The following is a 9,224-nucleotide window of genomic DNA, read 5'->3' on the forward strand; positions in this document are numbered from 1 at the left end:
TTTTCATTGAAATGTCTTGACACCTCATCTTTGTCACCAGGTGCAACAGGAGCTACAACTTCCAGACCACCAAGTCACGTAAAACAAATTACTCAGCTTCTCATTTTTATTGTATTTTATTTTACTACAAAGTGATAACAATGATCTCAACTCTTAAAATTGGGCAGAATCTGGCCTGCCACTGTCTTGATAAGTGCTGAGGAGCTTGACTTCAGGGATAGAAATTCTTTGCAACTTTTGGCAGAGGGAAAGCCTCTGCAGAGGAAGATCCAGTCTGCTTATCCTACATTCATTTAATATAAATGTCACTCATTTAATGTAAGTACTTCCTCCAGTGTGAGCAAAGGGAGTTGAGGTAAAATGGATCACTCCTCTTGGAGCTCAGTGCAATTCAGGGTTCAGCCAAATCATGACAGACAACCCAGGAATGGGGAGATGAGATTCACAGTTTGTATCCTTGCTGGGTAGATTGGAAACCCTCTCACAGGGTTTAATCTATCATGGTTAAGCAGGCTTTTCAAATCTTCTCTGAGGAAGTGAAAGAATGGAAGATTTGGGGGATCTGAAGCAGATGAGGAAGACGTAAATCAAAGCCAGTTGCAGAATATTCATATGAAGGAAGATTTAGGGATTCTGGTCTATGCTACCAAGACTATTTCCGCCTTTCTTCCAATGACTGTATGGTAGAATACACAACCATTCCAGGGAGCAGAATCCAAAACTTCACTTTTGTTCCCCCCTGTTCTTGTAGGGGAACTCTTAGATAAAACAGAGAAGGAAATAAGTAAAATAAATAAATAAATAAATAAATTACAAGCATGCACAGTTACAAAAAGTTATTCCAGTGACATTTATTTCTGCTTTGCAACAGGAAAACTATGCAAAAATCTAAGATCTAGTTCTAATTTAAGAAGGTTTTAGGCTGTCTGTAACAACATATCTATGCACTAAGTTGTGAAGAGATCATGAAGGCAGATATTAAAAATTGTCATCTGTCCTTTTAATCAGAAGACTAACTAGTACTGATGACACTGAGAAATGAAGAAAATCTGGAGGAAAAAAAAAAAAGGAGGCAAACATAGAAAATAAGGGTTGAAACTATTGTTAGCCCCTGAACAAATGCCAAGGATGGAAAAAAATGCCCTGTTTCAGAATCAATAAAAATAGGTTGAGTTTTGAGCTATCAGAAAAAAATAATCCAGGATTCCTTGTACTTTATGCATTATTAGTCTTGGGAATACTTTTATTCAATATGTATTGAGCATGAATATTAGTCAAAGGCTCAATTTATTATTAAGCACTTGTGTAATGAAAGCAAGAGCTTCACAAGAACAAAGACTCAGAAAAATCTGCGCATAAAAGGTGTATCATGTTTGCCCTGTAAATTTTAGCTTATCCTGCTAAATGTTATGTCTCTGCTTCAAACACCTTGAAGCATGGTCTTCACAATGTTGCACAAGGGAAATCTCCTCCAATATTTATGACCAACCTTCAATTGCTCACAATGAACTTAACACTCCCACCCCCGAAAAAAGACCATAAATCATGTACTTGATGCTTCATATCACCTGTCTGAGGGCTAAGATGAATCTCAGATTGCCCTATACCATAAAAAAAAAAAATTGAACTCTTTCAGTAATCGATTGAGAATTGTCTGCCTTTTTTCTGAGATTCTCTGTACTTACTGGTGGCAAAAAGAAAAGAAAGGATTTGCAAGAACTGCAGGAAGTTAAAACTGGTGGATTGTGGGATTGCAGCTGATCGATTTCTAGGGCTTACAGATTGTGTGCCCAGATAATTTCAAAGCACATGGTATGAAGGGGTCACATCAGCCTCATGCCAACATTTTTTTCAGCATCAGGCAAGACTGTCACTTAAGACCTAGCCAAAAGATTTACAATGTAAATGGTTAGTGCATATGGGCATTAGATTGCCTAAAGTCCCCAGCTGCCAGTGCAGACAAAGCTTTAATTAGACAGTAATGCTGGAAAAATTGTGCTAGTATGGAAGTTTTCTTTATTCAGTAGGCAGTTCTTCAAGTACTACTGAGTTGAAATCAACAACCAGCTTGACAAGTAACAGTGGCACATGGTTTTAGATCAGTATTTATTAACTATATTCAGTTAGCTAAAGGTAAAAGTTTATCATTATATCTCAAGAGGCATTTGATACAGTAAACAAGTGAGAACAAGTTTCCTTTAAAAGATTAGATACATATATTTAGAGATCTAATTTCTTAGGGAGAAACCTGATTACATGGCCAGCTTTTAGAGATTCAGAAGAACAATGTCCATGAGAGAAATAAGTAATTTTAAGCACTTGTTCTGCAGGCAGTTATACCACTTGTGTACACTAGACTGATAAATTAAAGAGGTCCTAGGAGTTTAGAAATAGTTCTCAGTAAATGGTATTAAAAATTGTATATTCAACTTTAGGCAAAGCCACCAAAGCAGACAAACCACCTTCAGTATTTTATTTTATTCATTGTGTGCCTTATCACTTATTTCTTTAATGTGTAAAATGAGGAAGCTGCAAAGAATGCTAAAACTTAAACAAACAACCTTTACCTTACATTCCTAATTCCGGAATAAAATGAAAAAGGAAAGTTTTGTGTTGTGTTTTTGTTTGTTTATTTGTTTTTGGCAGAAGTATAACCAAATTGTTTCCAAAAGGCCACGGTTTCTGAATTATCTGATGCACTGGAACAAAGTAAAGTCTAAAGTAGTAGTAAGCTACCCAAGGTGGTAAAATCTACACTAGGAACACGGAAATCTGAATCTGATGGCACCAATCAATTATTAAAGTTAATTTTCTGCATCAGCTACCAGCAAGAATTTTAGGTGTCCTTAGGTAAAGTAGAAATGGGACACTAAGGAAAAGGAAGAATAGGAAAAGATGAAGAAAAACCTTCCTTTCAAAGATAATTTAGTTTACCTGATAAGACTCTGAGCATTTGTAAGAGAATTCAGGAAAGGGTCAAGGTTTAAAGTGGTTCATACTAAAAGCTCTACAGGTGAATCACCCTAAAATATAGAGTCAGATTCTCATATTCACAAAGTCTTTGCAATGCAAACAAGCGTCACAAGATTGTTGCAACACATTTGCTCACATTCTAAGTCCCCTTTTGGCTGTCAAAGCAGATCAAAGAAACCTTGGTATAAATGGAAGTTGGATTTACGTGTTTAATGTACATGTAGGCACGCAAGGAGAAACAGCTTATTGTTGATACGGATATTTGAGGGGTTTCCATTTATGTGATTTTGAAGCACTTGCTTTGTCTCATTTATATATCTTTCTCTTTAATTCTGGAGATGATTGAATGGCTTAATGTTTTTTCCTTGACAAAAGCAAGAAAACTTTCCTACTTGGTACTGTCTGTACTTTTCCTATGGTAAAATCCCTATTTTGCAAGTACACACACCTTGTGATACTCTTCTTTACAGGTGTGGTTTGATGAAACCTAAAACTTTAAATTTAATGGAATAACAACATCCAGGACAGTGGTGGGATAAGAATCCCAGGTACTACTTAACTATAAAATTATGCTACACTGGGAGAACCCACCTTTTGCTGTGTAGCACTGCCAAATGGCAGTGGTATCTACCAATGCTGTGCCAACCTTTTATTACTTTATAACAGGTAAATACTGAAAATTATGGCTAGTAGTACATGTGCCCCATTTCAGAACCCATTAAATTTCACTACTGTTAAGTTCTCCCTACAACAGATGAGGCTGGGGAAATAAGTGTGACCAGTGTTTATCTGAACTTTTAAAAGTTGGAATCCAGTTTCCTGAAACTTAGATGAATACTAGATATCACAACAGCCTTCAGCTGCCACTCAAAGTTTGATTAAATCTGCACTGAAATTCCAGATAGCTCCAGAACTGCCACCAAAAGCCAATGGTTACTTGCTCAGGGTCACTCTGCTGAAGTCAGCCAGTCATGCCGTGCACAGCATGCACAGAAGCAAGCAGTGCCTCTGCAGGGTGCTATATATTTCTCCCTCTGGGCAGCAGTTGCAGCACCAGGGAGTAAGGTTTCTTGTCTTCTCTGGAATAAATATGAAGAAAAGATTTTGTTTCATGCTAGGTCATTTGAAAATCTCAGAGGAAATTTAACAAGCTCTACCTATACACCTTACCAAAAGGAATCCCCTATAGACACTGTATGCACACGTGCAACAATGGACTGTGTGGTAAGTGAATAGATGAAAGCAATACTTGTCAAGATTTTGTGGGGGTTTGGTAATGTTGAGTTAGCTAATCCAGTCCAAGTTCAGTCAAGGGGATTTGACTTGTCTGTTTGCTTTAAACAATACATATTTGTATTACAGAATGTGTTCACATCCAGCATGTAACTAACTACTTGCAATGGTACACAAAATGGGATTAACTGTTATGGTGTTTTAAATTCAGAACAAATATGAGTGAATTAGTGTGAATATTATCCATGACTGATAATGGGTCAAAGTAGTCAACAGAGCATTACACCTGTTTTGCCCACATAGAACAAAAAATTGTACCTCGGTTTTAGACTACGGAAGAATTTTGAGTCTTGTAACCATGGCTTTCAATGCATATCGACATGATCTTAGTCTCTTGAATTTAGATACACTTGTAAGGGCGAGATCGAACTCATCTGATTTTAAAGGTATTAATCTCTGGTCAGTTGTAGATTTGAGTATCTACATAGTGTGTACTTCTGAGCAAGGTGACCAGGTTACTGTTGTTACCAATGGAGAACTGTGACAGGATTAAATATATTCATGTAATGTCATTTTACATGCTCAGAGTTGTATTATCTAGCATCCAGCTGCTGTTCCAGAAAGTTCTGTATCTCTTTAGGCCTCCCTTCCTTGCCGGTGCCATGGGTGTCTTGGATGCCCTGAGGCATCTCAGATGGTTCTAGATGCCTAAGTATGGACAAGGACCTCTGTCCACAGTGTTCATGTCTTCACCTAAGATAGTCTTGGCCATGGCTAAAGCTGATGAAGAACAACAGGCACATCTCCTCTGGTAGAGATACATCTTAAAATCACTTGACACTTGTCAAACCACTGTTCTCTGTTGTCTGTTAAAGGAGCATGAAGCTTACCGGGTGAGGCAAGGGCATCTATATGCTAGTCATCCAAATATATGCAAGTGAGTCCTATTTTCCTCTTTCTGGAAGAGGCATCCATGACAAAGGAGCAACTCATTTTATATCCAGGCTTAGTCTTATTGTTATGGGACTATCCTCACTGATCTCAAAGAGCAGATGCAAAAGAAGAGTGCAACCATTCACTCACCCATCTCAGGTTTGGTGATGTGCTGAGTCAATGCATCAGTGTCTGTGAATATGATATTGTTCGCTTCAAACGTCGAGAAATAAAAAATCTCTTTCTAAAAAGCAGGGAGAAAGGACATAATGCTTTGTTTATATCACTTTCAAGAATAAAAATGCTAAGTAGTAACTAACATACCTGGGAATGCGATGACTTCACAATGCCCATAGGTAAATTTATAAAATCAGGGTCAAATGAGCTGATATCACTGGAACAGCTGCAGATATTTGGCTAGTGAGGCTGGCAGAACAGGATTTCATGACTTAATTGAATAGTTGGTAGAGCTTAAAGAAGGAAGAGAAGAAGGAAACCAGGCCCTTATTGTTGTTGTTGAGCAAGAGCTGGAGATGCCAAACCCTTTTTTTGCCTTTTTCCTTCAGTACTTGTTCTCTGACACTGCCCTTTTCCTTGAAATACCCAGAAACACCATTCCAAGGCAACCAGTTCTTAACATGTGCAGTGACATCCACTCACAGTTCCCTCACTAAATGAAAGCATCAGCAAGACAGACTGGGGTTACGGCACCATTCCTCCAGGACATGATGGTTGAACAACCCTGCACACCTACCATGGACATAACCCCTAAAATAAGGATGCTAAATCAGTCATCTTTCTCTTCAGTGCAATGTGATTAATGGGAATACGTATGACACCTCTGTTGGGTACCTATAGATAGACCTGAGCCTGGGTGAAGATGTTGGTATGATAAACATAGTCCTGCTACAAATTAAGTGTCTCAATACAGACAGAAAAGAAGCAGAACAGGAAAAAAGTTTATCAAAATGAGAGAAATAATTCATAAGAAAAAAATATCATCATCATGTGGTAAACAATAAAAGCTGGACTGCTCAGTCACCCAAATGAAGACCAGAAACAGGAACTCACTTAACATGGCCACGTTTCATATCACCTGCCAAACCTGTGAGCCCAGATCCTATCATAAGCCATTTACACTACTGCTGGATTCATGAAGCTTTTCATAACTGCTCTGACATTCATTCAGAAGAAACCCCAAATTAAGAAACACATACTCAGAATGATCCACAGAGGCTAGCATCAGTCTTCTTACTGGGGTGCTTTCCCCTGCATGTTGGAAAAGAGAGGAAGCAGTTCAGCCTAGGGAGTCTGGCTGAGCAGCTTTTTGTTTAAGAGACAAAATATTTCTCCAATCAAATCGTACATAAGCCTTCTTGAACAAGTGTTAATATCACCTGTTGTGGGAGCAATAGAATGAAGATGTGTCAACACAGCCTTCAGGGAGGGACAGCCAGTTGTGCAAGCCTGTAGTTTTCTGAGGGAACTCACCCTAGAATATGCTCCCCCACATCAAAGCCCTGACTGTAACCCAAACTAAACAAAGGAAAATCATCTCAGGTATTCCTGCCTAAATTATGAACAAAGCCCTGGGTTTCAGGAAAGACGCAACCTTAGAGACTTAAACAACATACCTGATGCTAACTGCAGAGTAATCCGTACTAACTGCATGTCCTCTTTCCTTAAAGCCAGCTTTTGCAAGTATGAGGATACTGGGTCACAGCATAAATCTTTTCTCAGTACTATTTGCCTTACTGCAGTTTGAAAAAAAAATCAGGAAAGATACTATTTCTGCAAAGTTGCTTCATTTTTTTCATCACCACTATAATTCTCAGAGAATCTGCAGTCTGATTTTCTATACATCTAAACAATAAATTAAATAAATAAATAAAATTTAAAAATAATAATAATAAAAAAATCAAGGTATCTTGCCTAACTCTAGGCCTCTGAACTATAAGGATTTGATCTGGTATAGTCTGTCTATTACCACTGAATAAAATGAATATCTTTCAGACAATGTTTTAACCCACTTTTCAGAGACAAACCTGTAACGAATAGCCCTCTTACAGGTCTCTGTCTTCCTCTGTCTTCTACACAGGAAACCTACACAACCTGTTAAATTAAATTCTTTAGGTGAGAAGATTAAGTTAGGTCAGATGAATTCTACCCTCTGTTACACTAATTTACAATTTCATTTTCAGTGAAGCAAATACAAGATGAAAACCAAAAAAGAAAGAAAGAAAGAAAGAAAGAAAGAAAGAAAGAAAGAAAGAAAGAAAGAAAGAAAGAAAGAAAAAGAAAAAAAGAAAAAAAGAAAGAAAGAAATGAGATCCAATTTCTCAAACATTTTCTTTTTATATCAGACCCCCACTTTAATTCTAGAGGAGCCAAATTAAGGAAATTTCTTATCATATGTGCAAATGTTATGCAGAAGCACACTCAGCTTTTGCTCAGGCAACAACTCAAGGATTTGAAGTACAGAAAAAGAAAAAAAGAAGCCTGACATTTAAGCAAACTGACATCTGTTTCATTAACAGACAACCTGGATAATTTGATTCTTGTGTAAAAGCTTTTCTGTCATAACTCTATGAACTGAAGAAACTGTTTAACCAGCTTTAGCAGAGTATAATCCCTTAAGTTCAATGTTATTTCCCTCACTGCACTTAGCAGTGTAAACAATATTATGAATACCTGGAAGCATTGCAGCAGATTCACAATAGCAACCTGTTATAGTCTGCACATGTGAAATTGTTTCTGACAGGAAAAAAAAAAAATAGTGAGGGGGAATGATCAGAAGAAAATTTTGGAAAATATGGGAAATTCATATTAATTCCCTGTAGCTATAGTCAATGTCAACTGACTCAGCAAAGAATATTTAACATTAAGGTTTGAGCAGTCCTCAGAATATCAACTTCCCTGTTTGTCAGCTGCACACTTTAACAACTGTTAGAATAGGTTTTTCAGCAAGTAATTTGTCCTATTGGTTCGGAAATGAGAATATTTAAGATATCACAGAATCACAGAATCGCAGAATCACAGAATCATCTAGGTTGGAAGAGACCTCCAAGATCACCAAGTCCAACCTCTGACCTAACACTAACAAGTCCTCCACTAAACCATATCACTAAGTTCAACATCTAAACGTCTCTTAAAGACCTCCATGGATGGTGACTCAACCACGTCCCTGGGCAGCCCATTCCAATGCCTAACAACCCTTTCAGTAAAGAAGTTCTTCCTAATATACAACCTAAACCTTCCCTGGTGCAGCTTCCCCCTCGTCCTGTCACCAGGCACGTGGGAGAACAGACCAACCCCCACCTCGCTACAGCCTCCTTTAAGGTACCTATAGAGAGCGATAAGGCCTCTTCTTCTCCAGGCTGAACAATCCCAGCTCCCTCAGCCGCTCCTCGTAAGACTTGTTCTCCAAACCCCTCACCAACTTCGTTGCCCTTCTCAGGACTCGCTCAAGCACCTCCATGTCCTTCATGTAGCGAGGGACCCAAAACTGAACACAGTACTCGAGGTGCAGCCTCACCAGAGCCGAGTACAAGGGGACAATCACCTCCCTAGACCTGCTGGCCACACTGCTTCTTATACAAGCCAGGATGCTGTTGGCCTTCTTGGCCACCTGAGCACACTGCTGGCTCATATTCAGCGGGCTATCAACCAGTACTCCCAGGGCCTTCTCTGCCAGGCAGCTTTCCAACCACTCATCTCCCAGCCTGTAGCTCTGCTTGGGTTTGTTGCACCCCAGGTGCAGGACCTGGCACTTGAACTTGTTGAACTTCATACAGTTGGCTTCAGCCCATCGGTCCAGCCTGTCCAGATCCTCCTGCAGAGCCTTCCTACCCTCGAGCAGATCGACACACGCACCTAACTTGGTGTCATCTGCAAACTTACTGAGGGTGCACTCCATCCCCTCATCCAGATCATCGATAAAGATATTAAAGAGGACTGGCCCCAGTACTGAGCCCTGGGAGACTCCACTAGTGACCAGCCTCCAGCTGGATTTGACTCCATTCACCACAACTCTTTGGGCCCGGCTATCCAGCCAGTTTTTAACCCAACAAAGCGTATGCCAGTCC

At 39.2% G+C, this 9,224-nt stretch overlaps 1 long non-coding RNA gene across 1 annotated transcript; it reads right to left on the bottom strand.

Moving 5' to 3' along the window:
- Nucleotides 1-218: 218 nt before the first annotated feature.
- Nucleotides 219-8,935, bottom strand: LOC310898057. Its single transcript, XR_014582929.1, has 3 exons — nucleotides 8,483-8,935; nucleotides 5,290-5,383; nucleotides 219-758 (listed from the first exon to the last, which is right to left on the bottom strand). It is a non-coding gene; the product is annotated as an uncharacterized lncRNA (long non-coding RNA).
- Between the last annotated feature and the right edge of the window lie 289 nt (nucleotides 8,936-9,224).

This window comes from Anser anser, assembly GCF_964211835.1.
Source record: "Anser anser genome assembly, chromosome: 3".
Lineage (NCBI taxonomy): Eukaryota > Metazoa > Chordata > Aves > Anseriformes > Anatidae > Anser > Anser anser.